Raw genomic sequence first — 22,954 nt, forward strand, 5'->3', positions numbered from 1 at the left:
AATGTTTTGTGTGTCTTGCCAGACAGTACCTAAGATAACTAAGCACAGACTTCTAGTTCATAGAATCATAGACTATCTCAAGTTGGAAGGGACCCCTAAGAATCATTGAGTCAAATTGTTCCGATGCACAGTATCTTTAATGATACAAAGCCAAGGCTAACTGTTTTTTAAATTCAAACATACTCTAACAAATCAGAAAATCAAAGATACCTTTTACAGGAATCTCTAAAACTCTGACAGAATGTGTGAGATTTGTTCCCCCTCCCCCCAAAAAAAAGCAAATAGCAAAGCTGGTGATGAGTATGACTGACGTGCAAGAGATTAGCTTTTTACTTGAAAGGAAAAAGAACTGTTAAAATTTGTAAAACAGTAGTTTGAGAAAGGGAGATAGAAAGTTTTTCCTTAGATCAGAAGTTCTCATGGTTTTCTCAGTTTGACTTGATCTTCCTATTTGATTGGAAAGAGTGCATGTTTAAGTGCACAGACTAGGTTTTATTCCATTAAGTTCCTATTGCTATGAAGTAGAAGCTTTAGCTAGCATATGAGAGGTATCATGAAGCTTAATCTCTGAAGTTCATAAATCCTCAAAGATGTGTTAGAAGCATGTCTTATTTACTTTTTATGTATTTGTCGAAATTACTCACCGCTTCAACAGTCCTCATATCATCTAAATAATCAGTGCTGAAACTGATCTGCTGACCTGATGTAAGGCTATTGCTAACAGCCTTTCTCCATTATTGTAGGGGAGGAGTAGGTAGCAAGAAAATAGGAATTTTGCCTTTGACAAGTTGCCAACATTTTTTATAGTTATTTTCTTCTAATTTATATTTACAGGCCTCGAAGGGAAAATTTGATTAATGTGTATGTGTTAAACACCTCCTCAGTAAATACTTTGACATTACACAATTTGTTGATTTTTGTTATTTGCATCTTTTAATCAGACAATTTACATGTGACTTTATCATGCAGTAAAGGATTTGTGAAAACTCTCTAAGTAACTCAGTTTCAGCTCAGAACTTGCTACATGCAAATACTCCCACATATACAGTTTCTATTATAATTTCAGGTGCCTGATGCTTAAATGGCATCATTGTTTCTTATGTTAATATTTGCGTACTCGATGTTGCTCAAATTGTGGACAGGAAATTGATGTATGTTTGAATAAGTTTTCTCATATGAACTGCAAATTATATTACTAAGCCTAGTAATGTGAGGAGTGTATACAGTAACTTGATGGATTAAATATGGCTTCCCACATGAAACAGCTGAATGCATTCACTAGGCTGATTATTTGAGTGATTGGAAATTACTTTTACAGTATGAAAATAAGGTTAGTATCTTGATAGCTTTGATTTGCTATCTCATTCTATGTTTACATATAAATAGTATGCTTAATTAGAGAATGTAGGTGAAGATTATGTTACGTATGTGAAGAGTGTTTATATTTATGGATTAAATCCTGGGCCTTAGAAATCAGAAGCAAAAATTCTAGTATCTCAGAAGGGTCACGACTTCCCCCAGTGGTTATCTGTGTGGACTAAAACAAGTCTTCATGTTGGCTGTACTTGAGCCTGGATGAACTAAAGTATGGCTTTCTGTTGGTTATAATTGAATCTTTATTATACTCCCTTCCTGAAAAACAAAATGGAAGAACTTTTCTTTAAGAGAATTCTGTTTTCCTTATTTGTGTGTCTTGGTTTGGATTAAAATAGTTTAAAAGATTATTTCAATATTTAATTCAAGGTTTTTATCAATGAAGAGTTCAAATATATTCAAGAATAAAAAATAAAGATTAATTTTTTTCCCCCTAAAATATATATCCCTAATATTATCAACAGAATCTTAAATCTTTAGCTGGAGAATATTTTTATTTCAAAAATCATCCCTGATTTATTGAGTGAAGATTTTAATATTTGCAGGCATGGAGTATAGTGACAGAAAAATTTGGTTTTATTTTTTATTTATTTATATTTACAAGATATTGGCTTCCACTAATGTAATTCTAGATTCTTTCATTTAACCAACTTTTTTGTAAAGAAATCTTTTCAATATGTAATTTTCAGCTGCTGTAATGAATCATAGTGTTTTGGTACTGGTTTAATTCAAAAATTAATATAATGCATTTATGCCTCTTACAGTTCAGGTCTGCATGTAGTCAAGTAGATATACATCAGAAAATTTTGCATCTGCTACTGTTGTGGTCTGAGAGAAATTATAGTAAGTTTAGTAACTCTTAACTCAGTTGCTCTAAGTAATTTCATTCTTTGAAAGCTAACTGCATGTTTTTTGAGACAGTATTCTTCTCCCAAATTGATAACGCAGGGTACTGGTATGCAAAAAGACCACTGTCTATAGTAACCCTATAATAATATAGTAATCCCTAGAGTACCCAAGGCCATTCTCAAGCTGGCAGAAAAGGGGCCGCATTTGCAAGGAGGGGCAAATAGGGCAGATGACCCTAAATTGACCATCAGAGTATTCCATCTCATATACGTCACACTTGATATTATACTGAGAGATCATGAGGGTCTTTCTCTCTTTTGTGGCAGCCAACGTCCAGTAAAGACTTTGTCTGTCTGGTTGCTCCTGTTGGTCTGTGATCACCAACCCGTGCGTTTTTGAATCCAGTTGCTGAGCCCAAAGTCCCTCATAGCCTTGGACCCTTTTCCTTTGTGTTTGCTCTACAGCATTTGTGGTGACATATCAGGGAGTGGGATGGGAGTGTGATCTAAGGTATTTGTCTAGATCCTATTGCTTTCTAATTATTTTCATTATTGTTATTATTATTAATCAATACCAATACCAATACCAATACAAATTCATTAAAGCTATAGTTCAAGTTTCCAACCGGCAAGTCTTTTTCCTTTCAAACCCCTCTCCCCTTTCCCTAGGGGTGGGGAGGAAGGGGTTTGGGAGTCCAACTGCACAGTTTTAGATGCCAAAATTTAGCCAGGGTGGGGCTAGACCCTGCCATGCTAGTCTATTTTTGTCTTTTCTTTCTGTCTCCTAACACAAAGCCATGGCATTCTCTTAGACCCAAGATGTCTTATCAAAAGAGGCAATTGCTGAGAACACATAATGTAAGCAAAATAATCTTTGGATGATAATAAAAATCTTATTTTTCCTCTTCTTTTCCTGAATATAAATCAGGAAAAGTTCACTGCAATGGACAGGATGTTGGAAGGATGAAATCGTAAGATTGGAAGTTTGTGGAAGTTGAATCATTTTATCAGACAGAGCTACAGAGGAGATTTTCATTAGGAGAAATGAAAAAAGGAAGTAGAATTGTTCTAGATAAATGGTGTCTTCTTCAAAGGAATTTGAGCAGCTGCTTTCACTGTTCTCTTTTGATAATCCATTGACTCCTATGCAAGTTATATGCTTAAAAGAAAACTTCACCTTGATTCTGGAAGTAGAGTGCATTGAATTCAGAAAGAGAGTACTTCGAGATCTGCTCTTTCTCTTATGCCACTATGCTGCCTGTTCCAATTACAGTTAGAAGGCGAGTTGTGCTAAATAACTTGTGATGAAAAGACAGTCCCATATGCATAGTCGTTCTTTTCGCCTTTGTGGCAGAGGAACTTTTGTCCTGTAGTAAATAGAATAGATGTAAGTATCACATTAACTTAAAATGAGTTATCTGAAAAATACATCTTTTGTCATATAGTGTAATTCAGGTGCAAAATTTTTCCACTCCTTAAAATTGTGTTAAGGAAACCTTGATTAATTTGGTCCGATACATTTGTAAATGTTGTAATTCTCTGATGGCATGTGACAAGTACTTAACGCTACTGATATCAATGTGGGTGCACTTAAGAAGGTCTTGTTAATTTCACAGTTGTAATTTTTATCTATTTGATATGAAATAGAAAAGAACCAAAGAGAAAATGTGAAATCATAACCACCAAATTAACAAGAATGAATGAATGAATCTTGCATCCACATTACAAACTGATGCCACTGTGTTCATGAAACAGTCTAGTTTAGTCTACACAACAAGCAAACAAACCAATGCGATTTTGTCTGCTGTATTTTGGGAGTGATATTGAGTTTTTTCCTTCTAAAGTCTAACCAGAGTAGTAGCAACTTATCTCAGTTTGACCTTCCATTTTTGTCAATTTTCCACAACTTGTATAGCTGCTCCTTTTAAATAATGCCAGAAACAGCCTAAATTAGGACTTTTCAGCACTGTGGTTTTCCTACTAAAATGTCTCACAGGTGATTTAATATTTTTAAAATGAACAGTCAAACACAATTTCTTTATAGATCTTGATAGATTTTACTTTCAACATATAAAGGTAAGCCATGCCATATACTCAGAAAATAGTTACAGTATTTATTCTGTCAGGTTTTCACTGGAGATTGACTAACGCCTCTTCAATGAGAACAAAATAATCAAACCTGGAGTTAGGTAGCAAAGCCAAAATCACTGTTTTCCACTTTTTTCCATTTTCCATCTTTATATTTCTGTTCTTTTTTATTTTTCTTTATTCCAGTTCCATATTCCTATAAAGTCCCTCTTACTCTTCCTATTCTGCAGATTAATTTCTGAATGGAAGTGGGTTAACATGAAAAACATTGTACAGACACTCATACTCGCCTTTCAGTAAAGCGTGTTTCACTGGAGCTGCTAGGCCCAGTTATATTCCTCTTTACAGAACCTACCTGTTATTTCTTCTTCATCTCCCCTTGAAGCATGATAAACACTTAAAGAAGAGCTTTTATACTGGCTGGCTTGGAAAACAGAATAATATATTATAGGGTCTGGGTTTTCATTCAACAGCAGCTTCTAACATTTTAGGACTTAATTTAAATTTAGAAATACTGAGCTTTGAATGGACTGATTCCATTGCATTACTTTTAATTGTAGTAACTCATTTTATGGAGTGATATGAATTACCATTCTGTAAAGAAAAAGCTCATCAAAATGAAAAACTCAAACTTCTGTTCCAAATATGTCAAATGTTATTTTATCATAATTTTCTAAAAACATATAAATTTGCTTTAAAATATCTAGATTAAGGAAAGGTTTCTTAAAGTGTTTAATGAAACTGTCAAATATTCAGTTGACATAGAAAGTTCTCATAAAAAACTTTTCATATATTTACTGTTTTGAAAAACATCAAAACACTGAGATATGTTCTAGTAAAAGGCATTTTTATACCTTTCAAATGAAGTCTGAGAGATTAAACCCACTGTTCTTACTTAAGTCATCCTCAAATATCAGCCATAGTAAGTCTCCCAGCACTGTCACAGCTGTTAGCTTCCTTACTTTGAATTCCTCCTTTATTGTTTCTAGACCCAATATATATACACTAAAAAAAGATACATAGGATAATGGTTCACATTCAGCTGACAGTCCAATACAAGCTAGGATCTGTGTGGTTGGGGAGCAGATTTGCTGAAAGGAACCTAGGGTTCCTGGTGGACAACAAGCTGAACAAGAGTCAGCAGTGCACAGCTGCAGCAAAAAAGTCAAATTGGATCCTGTGCTACATCCACAGAGGCATTACTAGAAGTGACAGAGGTCTGATCATTCCACTCTACACAGTGCTTGTTAGGCCACACCTGGAGTACTGTGTCCACTTCTGATGGCCATGATTCAAAAAAGACTCAGTCAGACTCGAATGAGTTCAAAAGAGCGCCAAAAAGATGAGCAAAGGCCTGGAGACTTTTCCAATACAAAAAGACTGAATGGAATTAAGTCTTTTTACCTTGGAGAAGACTTGTTGGGATCTCATCACAGTTTTCCAGTATTTAGAGAGCATCTACTAAGAGGACAGAGGCTCTCTCTCCACAAGAAACCCCATGGACAGGACAAGAGGGAGAGGGTACAAGTTGTCCCACGAGAGGTTTAATTTTGACATAAAGAAGAAATGTTTTACATTGAGAACAATCAGTCATTAGAACAGCCTTCCCAGAGATATGACGAAAGCCCCATCACTGTAGATTTTCCAGACATGAAAGATAGGGTGCTAGAGAATCTTGTCCAGACTTCCTTTTCCATGAAAGGATGGGCCAGATATTTCCAGATCTCTCCCAACCTGGGCTGTTCTATGATTCTATCATTTGTGGTGTACCACTTACAAAAGCTGCCTGTGACTACACCAAAAATGAGCAAATGTCTACTTCTTATCCTCCCTCATATCAACACGTGCTAGTTGCCTCAGTCATACCTTCATCCAGTATTGACAATCCAGCAGCATCTTTATATTTGCACCTAATATTTTCCCTCTAAGTCTTGATGTATGATTTGCGTGTACAACATGGAAAAAAACAGAGAAAAAACATAAATCAATCAAGCGTCTGATTTAAGATGTCAGTTAACTCAAGAGGTAATTTTGTTGACTATCGTAGGATTGAAAATGCTATGAATGTTAGATTGGACTTAAGTCAGTGATTCCTGTTCTTGGAACTGTTCAGCCATGGAAGTCCAACCTACCATAAGAATTTATTTATTTATTTATTCATTGATTGATTGATTGATTTAAATAATGCATTTATTCCTATAAGTGTTTGTCTCAAATTATTGAGTTGTTTTGGTAACCGATATTGAAAGCAGTGTGTTTCAATTTGGAAAAATACTGTATTTAGAAGGTCTGTAATGAACAATTCAAAAGAATCTAAAAGTTTCCTGAGTCACAATGGAGTATACGCTGAGTAAAGCTTTAAATATTCCCTTGGAAATTTTTCTTTACCATTGGTCTTTTTTTTCATACAATTAATTATAATACAAGAATGAGACTAGGTGTGTCAAAATGTAGTAAACTTCACCATTTTAAAAGGAAATAAATATTGGTTAAAGACCTGTCATTCCAATATGAGTCTTCATCCACAAAATCTCAGTATCAGAAAAACTTAGCATTTTAAATTAAACCAATTTTAATATTGAGAATGGGTTTATAAGTAAAATAATGATTTATTAGATTTTTTTAAATTCTCAGTAGTAAATGTCAAATAATTCCACCTAAAAATATTTATTTAAAAAATCTCTTTTGCAACATCAAAAAAAAAAGGCTAAACATGCACAATGTAGCCTAGTTTACCTCAGCACTATGATCTTCCAGATTTTTCATACAAAGTTCAGTTTCTCAAAACTGCACAAATTGGCCTGTTCCAAAAGAATATTAACTTATGCCTAAAAGAGAAGGGAAAACAAATAGCTGTCAGAGAGTATATTTTGTACATGCTCAATCATTCTCTGGTTGTCTTTTATAGTATGGTGAGAAAGGAGGAATAAAAGAGTACCTTTCTCTTAGTTCTTAATTGCAAACATGACCAAACTATATTCTTCAGCTACCTCTGCGCAATCTTTACACTTAAAAATAACTTTGTTTTTTCCCCTAAACTCTTCCAGAACAAACATTTCTGTTTATATCTTCACACAGAGTGCAATTGAGCAAGAACTTTAGACATGCAATAGCAGTGGCATACCTTTAGATGAAATTATATCAGAAGATATTTGGACTCAGCCTTGGGAGGCATATGTTCTCCTCCTGAAACTATCTTTGAGCAATATGGCTGTTGGTAAAAAAAAAAAATTTGCTCCTAAATATTTCTATTTTGCTTTCATTCATCTTTCTTATATGTTCATCTTCTCTTTATCACCTTTAAGTTCTTCAAGATTCTCATTGTATATCTTAAAAAGTCTATCTTAGATGAAAACATAGCTGTCATGGGATTTTATTTGCATACAAATATTTGTTAAAAATTAAGTGTATGAATTTTGCCCTAATTTCTATTGGCTGAATAAGAGAAAAGGGGAAATAAATATAGTCAACAATTCAGTGAAAATATAATGATTTTCACAAATTATTTAATAAAATTCTTTAATTTGATTAATTATTTAATTTAATCAAATTATTTTATCAGATCATCTCCTTCTCTGGAGATATTCTAAACCTGCCTGGATGCATTCCTCTGTAGGCTGCTCTAGGTAAACCTGCTTTAGCAGAGGGGTTGGACTAGATGATGTCCAGAGGTTTCTTCCAACCCCTTCCTTTTCCTGATTCTGTGATTCTGTAAATAGTACTCAAGGGAAGCTTTTCTTTCTTTCTCTGTATATGGTACCCATTCTAAATAGCAGAGGGGTTTAGCTAGCCTTTCTCCAAGCCTTTAAAGACATAGCTAAGTATTCATAGCATGGAAGTTACAATTAGGAAGAACTAGAAGGTCAAATTCTTGAATTTGTGCCCAGATCTACAGCCCGTGGGCTGAAACTGCTATATATTACTTTTTTTTTATGTATGCGTATAGAGCACTAGTGTATTCATGCTTCTATTTAGCGTAGTGTTTAGCATTGCAGTAAAGACACATGTAGCTTTTAAACATTTTCCCACTCTTACTTCTTTAAGTTACCTAACTGTACCCACTTATAGCTGTTGTGTTAATGGCCAGAATCTAACTGTGGCTATGAGACAAAACTTTGAAGGAGTTAGTTGAGTGAGCTTTGCCTCTTGGAGGCTATAAAGCTGTAATGGCCTTACACTGTTCTCTTTTAGGTTTTGCTGCCAAAGTACAAATAGAAAGCTTTAGTTAGATTCGCAATGATATTTCATGAACTTCAGAAAATTCAAGTAAGACTGGGTTTTTAGCAAATGCCAACAACCTGAAGAAGTGGATTAGACTGACATTGTTTTGTACTCAATGGAGGTAGTTTCTTCTTGCATTTGAAACCAGAATATATTTAACTGAAGTCACACAGTTCTGCTGAGTACTAACTACAGATAATGCTATGTCGGTATCCTCTTAATCACAGACACTCTTGTAGGAATAGACATTCATCTTTATTTCAATTTCTTAATGCTCATCCAGTCACACTAATTTAAATCCATAACAGTATCAATACTTCTAAATACTGAAAAAAAATAGGCAGACTTTTTCAAAACAAAATGCAACTGTGAACTGAGATGCATATGGATAACAGCTTCTGCTGTTGAGTCGGAGGATAAAATTACCTAATGAATATAGGTTAGATTGAAATGAAGTTTTGACTCAGAGTAATTGACAGCCTGGGCATGCACAAATAGGACCCATGTGCTCCTGAATTTATTATTCATATTGAGATGTCTCGGCTGTGATTAAATATGTTTATGTTTGATTTCCATTAAATTAAAAAATAAATTGAAAAAATAGTAAATAATAGGAAAAGTGTGTATAGTGCTATGAATAAGACCTGTAAAGTGAAGAAGAGGAGTTGCATTTTCTGCATAACATCAGAAGTAAAGGTAGCCTGAGTTCCCTTTATTAAAAAGGGAAATGTCAAATTTAGCATTAGATTTACCAAAAGAGAAATCCAAAACACTACTCAAGATGAAGCAACACTTTGTAAATCTAATAATAATAGGTATGCTTTGCACATGAATAACATTTTATAGGATTAACAGCTGCATCTCTGGAATTTTTTTAAATATGAAAATGTTTCTAAAATATTGTAAAGCAAGGAGTATTTTATCATGGTAAAAAAATCCTTTTAGCAGTTTTTAATTTTAGGACAAGAAACCCTGTTTTTCTGAAGGTTATGCTAATCCACTGAGATTCATTTCTGTAAAGCAAATGTACTTTGTACAATGTTACTTGTTAAGGCAAATCACAGATATTAATTTCTAAGGAAACATTGCAGAAATCAAGCACGCAAAACCTTGTGTTTAAAGGTGACAGAAATTGTAGTGTTTTCTGTTGGTTTCATGGAATTAAAATAATATTTTTTTCCCTAATAATTAAAAATCTCAAGCAAACTAGCTTTAGTCACCCTGAAACAAATAAGCTTAATGATGCTTTTTTACAATAAACTGAAAAATTAATTACAAACACAAGTTTTGGTCAAATAACAAGTATAGATCACCCTGAGAGAAAAAAATATATATTGGATGATGGAGTGAATTTTTAAATACTTTCTATTAATTATTACTTTTTTATTACCTGGCATAAAACAAAGATACACAGCTAAAATTATATCAAGTCTGATTTTCATTTCTAATAGAATGGTAGGCTTGTAGGTGAAGTAAAAGTAGGAGATATTCTGCATCTTGTCTTTATTAAGGTATTTTTGCCTTCTTTTAAATGATATTGTTATTAGAAAACTATTTTCTCAATGAAATTCCTTTGTAAGTTTTGAAGACAAAGTATCTGCAAGGAAATATTGAATAAAAGTCTAAGAGGTTAAATTAAAAAAAAATTAAAAGGACGTAGATTAGCCATTAGAAGAGTTATTTTGGCAGTTAAGGAGTCTTTTGCGAAGACAAATTCTAGGCATATATGGCTTGAAGCAGCTGTAGTGCCTTGTCTTTGAAGATCTTTAACAACAGGCTAAACAAGCTTCTCTCAAGGGTGACATTCATACAGGTGATCTGCCTCTTCACAAGGAAGTGACTAAGTAATCTCTTCAGGTGCAGTACAGTCCTAATTGTACTTTATTGAGTTTGCAGAAGTCTTCTTTTTCACTTTGCAGTTTTCTTAAAACCCTTCTTTTGCCTGCATCTTTCATCCAGCTCTGATTGTAGAGATTGCCCTCAGTGACTCTATCCACTCTTCAGATAACCGGCAAGTTAACAGCTGTCATGTCTCCTGCTCCTTAGAACTCAGTGAAATTAACTCTTTGTTTCAGCTAAAGTAGTATCATCCTTCTGAGGCACTAACTGGGGCATTTATGACAGGACCTTCCTGTGAGCAGATACCTAGGGGGCAGTTTTCTGAAATTTTGACAGCTGAAGGAGGCATTAACAAGGCCGTATTGTGACTGAAATTAAAATATCTTAATCATTCTATCTACTCAGTGCCATGAAGTACTGTCACTGCATTTGGAAATAATGAAATTAAAACTGTTTTCAATCTGTGTGTTTTTCCCCTCACACACGGTCACCACAATACTTAACAAGAATATTGAAGACTTGCTTCATAGGTCAGCTATTAAGTTCAGCCATTTCTGTTTCAAATGCTTACCATAATGTTGTAGTGCTCTGTTACTGAACTGCCTAGAACACTACACATTTTTAGTCTTGGTGTGCTCATCTTGCTATGCAAGCAACTTTCTTAATACACGTGCTGGATTACAGATGGCGTAAGAACAGGTCTTCAACTTGGCAAGAGAGGAGGAGACAATTCCTTTAATAAGTGTAGACATGTCTTTCAGCATTGCAAATTGCAATGAAATGTAGTAAAATTAACATTGGAAAATAATTGTGTCAACTCTTTTCTCTTAAAAACAATACAAATATTTATATTCTATATTTCAATTATTTTAGATCTGTGTGAAGAATCTTCTTTTCATGGATAATAATGCTAATTATTAACAGTCTCTTATTGATGTCTGTTTCTACGTAATTCTTATTTACGTGTTTTGCTAGTATTTATAGTTGTACCCATACAATAGAAAATATAATTAACCTTGAACTATCGTATATGGTGGTCTACATTTTTGCTTAGTTTGAACACCAGTTTTTCAACACACAGTGTTTCTGGAATCACATATTTAAATCCCTTCAGGGCTGATTCAGTATGTAACATTGTTCATCCAAAAATATTGAAATTAATGTCACCTAGTATGCTATGTCTTTTGTATGGACCTTTAAAACTAAGGATGAGAAAAACCTTCCATCATTTTATGCAAAATCAAAGTCTCTGTGGTCTAATTTGTAATGTTCTAATGTTGTAATTTGTAATGTTGTAATTTGTAATTTGTAATGTTTCTAATGTTTTTGTCCAATATGATGTGAGTTGTGAAAGTACATGAAAAAAAAGAGAAAGAACAACCTAAGATTAATTCTGTAAAATTATTTCTCTTAAAATTATGGCTTTACTCAATGACAGTCAAATATTGGGAATAGGATCCAACTTATAGACTTTAAAGAAGATAACAATGTGCACATGTAAAGCCAAGTATGTGTTAAGTGTTTGTGGGCTTGTCACTTTCATTAAATGTATCCCTTCACTGTTTCAGTGGAGTTGGTGGATTGATCTTAAAAAAACGGTTAATGACATATTTCCAAATCAGTGTTCTAGTTTGGATATTTTTGCAAGTTACTTTTGCTATTAATTGTTCAAAAGTATTTGAGTGGCTCACACGATTCATAAAGCATTTACAAATGCTAGGAAATCCTTAAATGCTTAAGTTAAAAAATCTCTGACATCGAGATGAAGGATTCCACCCTTTACCTTCTGGGATCTAGACTGATTTTTGATCTAACCAGATCCTGCCCTTTTATTCAAGGAATTTTCCATTTGTGTCAGTGGAAAATTTAATCTCTGAGTGCAGTTAGACTTGGCTCATTGAAATTGTCCTTTTTGATTTGAAAGGGCTAGATGAATACTGATGTGCTCATGCTGATTTATGCATTGTGTGCTCCCATCAGCTTCACAGGAGTCATCTATTGACTTGAAGCTGGGATTCACCATATGCATGAGTAACTAGACCTAGTCCTTACGTAGGAGGTAACTGCTGCATCTAGTCTCTGTTTATATCTCAATTAAAAAAAGTAAAAAACTGAGCACAGAAGTAAGTTGTTTTAAAAGGTAAACTAAGTGTGCCACTATCCCATACTTGTTCAGAAGTTTTTTATAGGACATCCATATTTGGAAACTAACCATTAGGAGTTGGCACTAAAAGTGACACTAAGAAATTGTACAGATAACGAAGGCTAGGATGAAAAGTAGGATTACAATTGTTGCCACACGTAGAAGGAATAGTCAGCCCTGGAGTCCTTAGTCACACAAAACTACACTTTGATATTACCTCACAGTGAGGGCCTGCAGGAATTATGCTCTGTGGGAATTCTGAATCTACAAGACAGTCTGTTTCTATGGTAATGTTCGTTTAGCCTACATGCTTTCATCTGCTAGTGTAGAGACAGGCTAACTTATTTACCTTGTACAAACCTGCTGAAACCTATTTGGATTCCTCTGACTGAATGCTGAATCAGTGCCACAGTATAATAGAAATCTTGGCTACTATGCAATATTTACCCATTGTAGATGCGTATCTCCTATAACAGATAAATATTTTGTAGACACACCTAACAACTATTTTTTTACTATGCTGCAAACCAAGTTTCGCTGTTTGACTTATACATTTTTTTGCAAATCACAGAACATTGTATTTATAAAACAATTTGTATGTCACACAGTCACTGTTCTCAGTATTGTGGTAAATTAGCTATTTGATTTCCAATGTATATTCAATGCATTTTAAAGTTTTTATGCTCATACCAAAAATTTCTTAGTGCTTTCCATAGCTACCAACTACTCATTGAAATGCCATAGAGCAACTTTGGAGGGGATATGTAAACATTAAGCCGTGTACAATTATATGTACAATTTTTTTTTCCAGAAATATGGGTTGTGATTTTTGTCAAGATAGTAATGACATGCCCTTAAAAAAATTCTCTTTAAGAAAGTTTGCCAATTTACAGGAGCTAATGATCTAGCCTATTATGTGATTCATTATGTTCTAGAGGTTTAAAAATCATTTTGAGATTTCAATTTGAAGTTTGGGAGGTGTTCATGAAAACCCAGTGGCTAGGATGATACTGAAGTTTAGCCTAGTATTTTTTTCTTATAATTCATAAAGCTATACTTTTGTTATCCATATAAGAGTGCCCCACCTTCACACACTCATTTTACTTCTAATCTGCACTGAGTGCAGAACAATTTCATGCTTTCTGTGTTTAAAATATCATGCTGAGTTACAATGGTTATTTATAGATTGCACTGAGATTCTTGAAAGTGAATGTGTTCAACAGACTGCAGGTGTTTTTAAGAAGAAGGAAACCAAGGAGTAATGATTAGCACATATCTTTGGAAAATTATTACCAGAATAAGACTTCAAATTATGCTTTTTTTTATTCATAAGCTAGCTAAACATTGTAATTTACTACTGTGCATTTATTTCCAAGTCGCTTTCCTCACAAATAAAAAAAATTACCTCACACAAACTAGTTAGTATACATCAGTCTAATTGGATTTGAATCAGTGGACCTACAATACTGCAAACAGAATTGTAGAGAGAATGAACTACAATAGACAGGTATGTTAATAAATTGATAATGTGATTGTATATTGGACAAGACACACCAAAATACTAGATAATGTGGCACACACTCATATAAATGCTTTTCTTTTTCATCCTTTATGATTTTTGGACTAATGGGAACCACTCATATACTTGTTTTTTATTTAAAAGTGTTGCATGTAGGTAATACTTTAAAATACAATGGAAGTTGTTCAGTTAGATATATATATTTATACAAGTTGCATACATATACTTGAATCAAATGTGATCAGAGGACTGTTGACTCCTCTTGACTTGATACTACATTAAATCAAAGGATTAAACCTCCTCTCCAGACATGGCTTCAGGCTATTTCATCTGTGAACTGACAGATTATGAGTGCTGAAAGATTAACAAATCTATCACAGCCATATACTTTCGTCCACCCAGAAGTGGATTAAGCTAGAGAATTCAAACTAGTGAGGTTTATGGATAACCTCATTTAGAAAAATTAAGTCTGAGACAGATTTCTGTCAGTTCCCATTCTGAACATATATCTTTCTTTTCTTGAGGTAAATAATGATTTCTGCTTTGCTATCTACTGATTGGTAGACCTGTGTGAAGCTTGAAGATGTTACTATTTGAGGGACTTCAGGACCTACACTTCCTATATTTTCTGTTCACATATTCTTGTCATACATGTTTTTTTGCTTTAAATTTGAGTTGTTTGATTTTTCAATCTTGGATTATTGAACAGAGTTGGGTTTAGGACAGAAACTTGCCCATTAAAATGACCTGACAACTTGATTACAAAATGTTGACAAGTACACTTAGGGGAAGGAGTAGGAGATGGAGGTGAAAATGGAGAAAGGGAAAGAGAAAGGGAAAGAGAAAGAGAAAGAGAAAGAGAAAGAGAAAGAGAAAGAGAAAGAGAAAGAGAAAGAGAAAGAGAAAGAGAAAGAGAAAGAGAAAGAGAAAGAGAAAGAGAAAGAGAAAGACTAGCACACACTTATTTTGTTTCATTTACACAAAGATTATACTTTTATTTGTTTGCTTATGGCATGCATTTTTAAACCAAATGAGAAAGTAGGTCATTGTAGAATCCAGCTTTCAATACTGATTCACTATTCCAACTTCATGTTGCAGTAAGCTACCACATAACCTAATATTGTCTACCCATACACCATAATGCCCTAACAGCATCTCTCCTTCTCTCATGTTTCCCCACTCAACATTATTTCTGCCTCCTGGATCCTCACTCTAACATTCAGGCCACTCTTCGTAGTGATATTGATTACTGTAGGTGGATGTAGGTGCCTTCTCCATAGCTGCTGACTGCAATCAGCTTTACTTAAAAAGAGAAAGTAAAAATAAAAAGAATACTATATATAGCTAGGAGAATTTGAATCTACAAAAGCACAAGTAGGAACAACTGGCTAGGCAGAAAAATATTTGTACTTAAACTGCTTAAAAAAAGTATGAGTGAGCAACATAAGAATTCATTTTGGAATGAATATTAGCAAAAACCAAAGTTAATTATTAGATGAAATACCAGTTGATGTTATTTAAGAGAACAGAATTCCCCAAAATCTTTTTATATAAATGACAGAAAAAGATGATTCTTGCTGTTTTCTATTTTAATGATTCGTGTGGCTAGAAGAGGTAAAAACAATAAAATTCTGACTATATGAACTGGGGGGTTGGAACTGGATGATTCTTAAGGTCCTTTCCAACCCAAAGCATTCTATGATTTTATGATTCTGTGATCTTCAGTGAATTCATGCTTAAAAGTTAATCAAACAGCACTGAAGATATGGGATCAATATCTCACACATTCTTCTGGTTTTGCTGATACATTTACTTCTATCAGTGTATTTACGCTGCTCAGTTTCATTACATATTCAAGCTTACACAGACAGTGATGTCTTTATTGTAGGGATCAACCAACATCATTTTTCTTCAGATTGTGACAGACTGGAAGAAGATACAACTATCTTTTCTTTCTCAGATAAGAAATGGTCTTTTCTTAGCTCTCTGTAGGATGAGTGTTCGATCATCTACACAAACACTCATCTGGGTCAATGCAAAAGTAGAAGAAAGTGTGGTATTACCAGAGTTGTCTGCTGTCTTTGATTTAAAAGATGGCCTAATCGTAGTGATTCATACCTATCACAGCGTTTAAGATAAAATGGGATTAGAGGCCGGGTAACCTAGCACGAACCACCAGGTCTTCCAAAATCCAAAGGCATGTGCATTGAAAAGCTCTCCTTTAGGGCTGAAGATGTAAACTGAAGACCATTGTTTTGAGAGATATCTAGTTTGGCATTGCTATATGACTCTGATCTTAGCAGTTTCATGGGATTTTTGTTTTAGTTTTGCTTGTGTGGGAAGGGAATAAAATAAAAAACAGAAGTGCCATTAAATGCAAAACTTCCATTAAGTTGCATTGTGAGGCTGCACTACAGATCCTCAGGCACAGCACAGTGCCTAGCTAAGCTCTAAAGAAGAATCTGATTTAGAAGTTGTAAGTCACCTTTTAAGGATGTAAAACTATATGTGAAGAGGTCAAATGTATTTGTTTTGTCCACTGCTTTGTAAAATGATATTTCCTGCAGCTATGGGTTTATAACCTCACGTTGAAGTCATAACTCCCACTGCCAAGTGCTTCACAGACGTTCTTGTCAACAGTGGCTGAAAAATAGTTGTCACTCTATTCAAACAAAATGGGAGAAAGGAGGCTGGACATCAGTGACTCTGTTTCCCTCCCTCCAAGTAGAAAGATGGAATGAAATTTCTCGTTAGCAAAACTGTGTCTAGAAAATTACAGAATGCAACACATAAAAGCATTTCCTACCTAAGAAACTCATTCATATCACATTGACTTTTTACCTTAACAAGTCTTGTGTTAATTAAATTGATGTAGAGAATACCACATCAAAGGCAGACAAGTAAGATGAAGAAGAATCAGATAGACTGTTTCAGCATAAGCGTAATTTTCCAAACATTTTTACCACATGCACAGTGTATTTTTAATGAAGATAATAAGTTAGGACACAATACCCAGTTAATGGAAATGGTAATATAAAGGTCATATAAAGCCATTTTGATGTAAATATAGTTTTGGATACTGTGAAGAATTGTTTATTTTATTAAGAACTCCCAAGGCTCCACATATTTACGTATTTATCATTATATTCCAGAAGAAAATTATAATTTAGGTAGGTCAGTGTCTATGAGTAAATGTGCAGTTAGAGAACACATTTGCCATGGCTACTGTAGGAGTCCAAAAACTAATTGCAAAAGATTTTGAGAAGTAACAATAATGTGATATCTAAATAAGCCCTGTGGCACAGCTGGGAAAATGCACTGATTGCTTTTCATCCTGGCTTCCCACAGCCCACTTTCACAACCTATTCAGATTGGCTAGAGGATTCAAATGTGAATTCTCTGTTTGGGTTTAATCTTGGGTTTGATATTTTAGGTGCTACATAATCTAGTCTAACAAATTTCTGAATGCATGCCCAAACTGGGTTTTGATTCTGGAGTTTCATGCTAAGTTGCTGTTAAATTTTAACTTTACTGTGATCGGACCAGTCTCCCATACTCTTTTCTAAACAAGCAAATGACCTAATGGTCTTCCTGGCTGTCACGTTATATCATTATATCTGGAGTAATTTCTGGGTTTTAAACTTCCTTACCCCATGCCGTTTGGCAAAGAGGTCTAGAACATTCATTCTTACATACTGTTACAAAGGCAACATGTAGTTCTTTCCCATCAATCACCTGATGGTATCTGTGGAATGTACATTGTCACTATTTTGTTGAAAGAATCACTAAATGCATCCTATTCAGTGATAAAATTTTGGCCTAGCAGATCTACAGTAGTGCCCACATGAACCAAGAGAACCCAGTGTGGTTCCAAGTGGTAATAAGCAGTGACAATTTTACTCAAACACATGACGGAGAGTATATCTTCCTGCAATACTTCTAAAAGTTCAATGCAAGTGGATCTCTTAAAAGGGAGAGGGGAGGATTTTAAAAATGTAAAAAAAAAAAAAGGAGGAAATTTCTTCTAGATTGTATATTATTGTGATTGTTGTTAGACATACATAGCAGAAAGGAGCATTGTTCACCAGAATCCCTGTGGGAAAGCAGAATGATTACCCACATTTTGGAGACAGGAAGCCATGGAAGAGAAATTAAATGACTCAATGAATATGTCAGAGAAAATCTGTGGCAAAAGCAGAAATTAAAGTTAGGTTTGTCGTGTCCTTGTTGAACTGTGTACTGGTGAATTCCTTCTTCCTCTTTAAGATTCTTATCTCCACAAAATACTATCCTAGCCATGTGGAAGTCACTAGAAAAAGTGAAAGAGAGGAAAAGAAAGACACATGACCAGGAGAAGAGAACGAATGTTCTTTGTGCTTTGTTTTGGGAAGGGAGTCCAAGAAGGTCAAATGTAAGCAGCCATTTAAAAAAACAGACTGCCTGCTTTTCTTACTTTGTTCTGATTCCACTCACTCATCAGTAAAACGAAAATATACAAAAAATTCCAAGAAAGTAATTTCAAGGAAAAAAGCACTAGTTGGCAACTCGCATAAATAGACCTTCTTTCAGCTTTTCTGCTTTGTGGTCAACATTTCTGCCCCAACAGACATTTTTTTTCCCCCCACAGTCTGCTTTAACTATATTAAAATTAATATTCTAAGGAAGATTGTTTAAGGATTTCACTGTGCTTAAAGTTTGCTTATAGTTTAGTTGGCATCAGTGTAGATATTTTCCATCTAAACAAGGCTTAATATTTGGCCACATGATAGAAGGCAACTGTTAAGAGCAGATTGATAGAATGCCGCTTGCGGGAACTGTGCTTGTAGGATTTGGGGACTGTGACCACTGCACAGTGAAGCTAACAGCTGCTTGTTGAACAGATTAATCACCTCAGCTGCCTGACCCTATCTCCAGGCTCTACTGCTGCCCTGGCAGAGCTGGCAGGAGCTGATCTTTTCTTCCGTCTCATTCTTCTCTAGGTCAGACATCACTCTTCAGCACACAATTTACCTGGTAGTTTGCATGACTGCAGCAGAATATGAAAGGGTGCAGCTAAAGAGTATCACAGATTTCCCTCCATTGTTCTTTCACTCTGGACATGACCCATAGCAGAGATTCAGACAGGGAGCCTAAGGAACTTGGACCTTCAACTGTTGGAGTCAGACTGAGTGTAGCCCACCTAGGAGGACCTTTGGTCCAGGTCAATTACGAACAGAAAGAAAAAAGGCAGATATTTGTTAATTTTATACTCTTTTTTTCCTTCATAAACCAAAATAGGGTTGCTAGTTTATAAATTACAATAAAATGGAGGTGATTATGTGTAAATAAATCCAAAGTCCTGTATTCTGTAAGATGATACTATGACTTTTAAAAAAAATAATAATAGTAAATACAGCACTTTTCACTTAGTTTATCCTAGGGATGAAATTATAATAATCTATTCAATTAATTTAAATTTCAAAAGGTATTCAACTGGTAACATTGGTTACCATTTTTTCTGCTGTTTATAAAAATGAAATATCAAATAAACTGTAAGACAAGATTTAGGACAAACAAGTTCTTCATAGTTGTCAATGTAATGGTAAGGACAAAATAATTTTGAAAACTACCAATAGAAATCAGGGGTAAAGGAATATACTTACAGTTTAAGTAATAATCCTTGCTTGATTTCTAGCTTCTGTTGTGAATTAAAGGGTCATCTTTTTCACTTTGATTCGAAGAAGTATTTTGCAAAATAAGGTCCACAAATCTTTGATGATCTCCAGATTACTTCTACCACGTTTCAATGATAACTGAGAAAAATAAATCATTAGTATGCTTAAATTTGCTTTTTAAGAGTCCCTACTCATAGAGAACTTGAAATCTTGTGACTTGTTGTCTAAGGACTGAAACTAAGCCTCTGGGATTGGTGCTGGAGACTTAAAGCAAGAGCTGGTGCAGAGGTATGAGACTTTTTGAAGGTGAAACTGAGAGGAAACTATTAGCTGAATTTTGATGATTTTTCATGTTGGAATTGTGACATTGCTACAAAATTTGAAGATAATACTGCAATTTGCATTGCCAGAAGAAGATTGGTCCTGATTTTCATCTGATTTCCATTACATTATCACTCTAATTCCATGACATGCCACGTTTACTTATGGTTCATCTCTAGATGTGGCAGGACTTTTAACTTGCTCAGTGGAATGGATTCTGGCTACACATTTCTAGCTGTTGTTTGTGTTGCTTGCTAGTTGTTGCTTGTGTTGTATATTCTATGCTAGTTTAGCTTGTGACTTTAAATTAATTGGGAGAAGGAACGGTTGTCCAACATGTTCATAGAGACTTCATGCCTGCTGCAGAAAATCCCTTCCAATGTTCCACCATATTTCCTGTTAGGCACTTTGCTGTTATATATCTCCTTAATCTACTTTGCCATACATTAAGCTTTTATATATTTGCTTATACACCAGATATGAAAAACAGATTATTGTTTCATTTTTGCAGCAACAGGTTATCACTTCCTCAGTTCATTTCCACTTCCTTTGATTAACCACATACAATTTTATACATCTTTCCTTGTAACTAATTTTATTAAACTAACAATTTCTGCTGCTTTCCTCTGAGCTCTCTCCATCTTTCTTAAGAGTGTAAACTCAAACGTGAATGCTGATTCCTATTGATATCACATAACTTCTGCACAAACAGATAATTTTACGTCTCCCTTTGAATATGTAAATAATCATGTATGTGCTTTGGGGCAATAGTGTAGTATGTTTTACTCCTTTATAGCATCTGATTATATACAATAACGCATAATCCTTTCCTGCAGAAATACTACCTAATTTCTTATTTTATGTTCTGTATTTCTGCAGGTAATTTCATAATGAAATATTCTATTGTTTCATCCTTTTTTGTAGCTGTTACACCAAGCTGACAGAACAATTTAAATTGTCTAAAAGGGGGCTATTTTTCTTAAAAATGTGAAAAACTATATTATCGCAGGTCATCTTTGTTTCAGTTATTTACTGCAATTACATTTTATATATTTCTGACTATAATAAAAATGGACAGATGATCTCATTGTCTACAACTGATACAAAAAACTCTTGTGGAGTAGAGCAGCATTAAGAAAAAAATAGATACAAAGAATTTTTAAAAAATTTTACATTTTGACAAGAATATAGTGGAAAACTAATAAAGCTCACTTTCTCTCCATGACTTTAAAAAAGAGGTGCTTCTAAGTGTAATTAAAGCAGTGCTCCAGATTACATGTTCCTGGAGCTCTTCCTGGCTAGGAGACATTGTCTCTCTAATTAGAGATATTTCAGACTCTCCTAAACGTCCGTTCTGAGGTTGCTTTCTCACTTTTGGAGGAAGAGCTGCCAGTTACATCTTGCCATTGAAAAATTGGGTCTTCTTCCCCTTCCTTTCAGCAGCTTCCACAAAGTTCTCAAAGGAAATCCTTTTCCTTCCTTCTGCTTTTCTTTAGTTAAATTCTAAGACACCTTTCTTCAGTCCCTTCCTCTGCTACCCCATAGCTTTGGAACTAGACAGGAGAAAACCACATCCAGTTGATCCTTTCCCAAGGTAGAGGGATTTTCACTTTTGTATGAAAAACTACTACAGCCCGAAGGGAGGAGAAGTGACTGCTTATGGGTGGAAGGGAACTGGAATCCAAAAATATGCAAAAAGACATGACAGTGAAGTTGAACTCAAGTGAGTTGATTTGAGAATTGGAGGGCCAAGTGACTTACTGAGCTAAGGAATGGCTAGGTACACACAGTTGACTAAATTGTTGAACTGCGAGAGTCTCAGAAAGATACTTTTATATCTTCAAGATGTGAAAGATTTTAAAGTACAGTTTTTGAAAGCTTTTAACTGCCTGTGAAAAATAGGCTCTTCTATTGATTTCAATGGAAATTTCACTGGAGGCATTGAAGGTCAATGAAAACTTACTTCATCCTTTCAATTTCCCTTCTAGTTTACTCTGAAGGATTACTTAGACTTTGGGAACAACACCAGTGAGCCTCTCTACAGAAGTGTTTATTTCAGGGAAAGCAGTTGAACTGGAAAAAAGCATAGTATCATCTTTTTCCAAGTTTTTTGCTTACCTGAACAATTTTCTTTTGGTGAATGTTGTAAGGCTTTCCTGGTTCCTTTCCTCTGTGAATTTGAACACTAGCATCACTGTGCGATGTGACCATTAACCTGGAACACTTCAAAATTTATGTGGTTTCAGTTTCCAAAACAAATGAATATACAAAATAGGCTAAGTTCCCAAATTTTCATTGCACTTGAGTGTTTTTATCCCAAACAAAATGTTCGCAATGCCTCATATTATTAAATTATTAATCACTGGGTGTATCATGGCTTGGTTGAAAGGATACTTACAGTAAAAGGCCCAAATGAATAACAAAGATTTTAACTTAGTAAGGATTTTATTCATCTGACTAACATTAGGCATTTTAGAAATCTTGCTGTAAACTACTCTAATCAATGGAAAGGAAGGCACTGCCATCCTTCTCATGAACGAAGCTGCTTTTCAAAGTACCTGTTTCTTTTTTCCTACTGACTATAAAAGGAGTTTAAAGGATGCCATCACAACTTGAATATCTCACTTGAAATCTTAGATTCAAATTAGTCTGCAAGTCAGAAACTGACTTCTCAGTGAACTGTTCTAGTAGTGCTGTTGTAATAGGTGATGAATTGGTCTACTAATAAAAAATTTCAAATACTGAAGTGCCTTGTTTCTTGCAATTTAAATTGAAACGGCAGTTGGTATTTGGAACAGTATCGGCACATAGCACCATTCAGCAGAATTTATTCCAAATTCACTTGGACTCTTAATCTTAAATTAACTTTCACGTAGATATAGGGTGAAATTTAAGTTCTTGTCACTTCCTATTCAGACAAGAGTCTGAACCTTTCCATACCTTATGT

The sequence above is a fragment of the Cuculus canorus genome, chromosome 2 (assembly GCF_017976375.1).
Source record: "Cuculus canorus isolate bCucCan1 chromosome 2, bCucCan1.pri, whole genome shotgun sequence".
In the NCBI taxonomy this organism is placed as follows: Eukaryota; Metazoa; Chordata; class Aves; order Cuculiformes; family Cuculidae; genus Cuculus; species Cuculus canorus.